The 1018-nt window shown below is 49.7% G+C and overlaps 1 protein-coding gene across 1 annotated transcript in view; it reads right to left on the bottom strand.

Moving 5' to 3' along the window:
- The window catches only part of LOC101641754 (melanoma-associated antigen E1-like), a 25425-nt gene that overhangs the window by 14384 nt on the left and 10023 nt on the right, over positions 1-1018 (bottom strand). The window lies entirely within an intron of this gene.

Consider the following 1018-nt stretch of genomic DNA (forward strand, 5'->3'; position numbering starts at 1 on the left):
CAGCTCCCCAACGCCGAAACCTTCGCTTCCAGGGGCGTTTCCAAAATGGAAGTCTGCTAACGTCACCTTCGCAGAAGCCTATCGGGGAGCCTGCAGGAGCCAAAAAGCGTAGCGCAGATTTGAGGACGCCCGACGTCAGGGGCAGGACGCTTGAGTCCCACTGGTTTGCTGAGGGTGGTCTATTCGTGCTTACTCACAGTCCCTAGGGAGATGGCAACCACTCCCTGGACTGCCTGTCCACTGAAATGCGAGTTGTAGTCTGCGCTCAAGATCCTCCGAGGTGAAGAGGCCTAATACTAACATAGAGCTCCATTTTCCACGTCTGCGCGTCAAGGGAGTGCTCGCCTGATCATTGTTGTTGAAAAAGCCTTAGACACTATTCATCTCACCGATCCTGGCGTTCATAAAAAGGAAACAAACACAATCAAAGAGCAACACCAAACTGCCCATCCACAAGGACACAATGCAACAAAGACAATGCCCAATCTGAGGCAAAGCTCTCCCCAGGAAATCTGGAACTCTTTCATGGTGGATCTAGGTGGCTTTCAAATGACAAGGTGTTTTATTTCCTCCGAGGTTCAGAAGCAGCAGGCACCCCTCCATGGCCCTCTGTCAGATGTGAAGGCCTTTCCCATCACTGGTCTGTATTCCCTGGGGGCCGGGGTCTTTAATTCTTCTTTCCCCTTTAGTCCTGACATAAGCCCCTTCTCTCTTCACCACCTAGTTCCCAGTAGCACCCACGTGACCAGTGAACCCTTCTCGAGGGACAGGTAGCGAACGGGGCCAAGTCATAAGAGCCCATGTTCCATAGAGGAGCGCTGCCTTTAAGTGTGAGCTCCAAATCCACTCACATATCTATGACATGTGTGTATGTGTATGTGTACGTGTGTTTATATTTTAATCCCTGGTTTCCCTTTAAAACATCCTCAGTCTTTGGAGAAGATCATCCTACATTTTGCTTAATGAAGAATATGGTAGTTCTTCCAATGGTACCGTGGTTTCAGACATGGTAGAGAAC

The sequence above is a fragment of the Echinops telfairi genome, unplaced genomic scaffold (genome assembly GCF_000313985.2).
Source record: "Echinops telfairi isolate 266 unplaced genomic scaffold, ASM31398v2 ScPeMD7_53;HRSCAF=182, whole genome shotgun sequence".
Taxonomy (NCBI): Eukaryota; Metazoa; Chordata; class Mammalia; order Afrosoricida; family Tenrecidae; genus Echinops; species Echinops telfairi.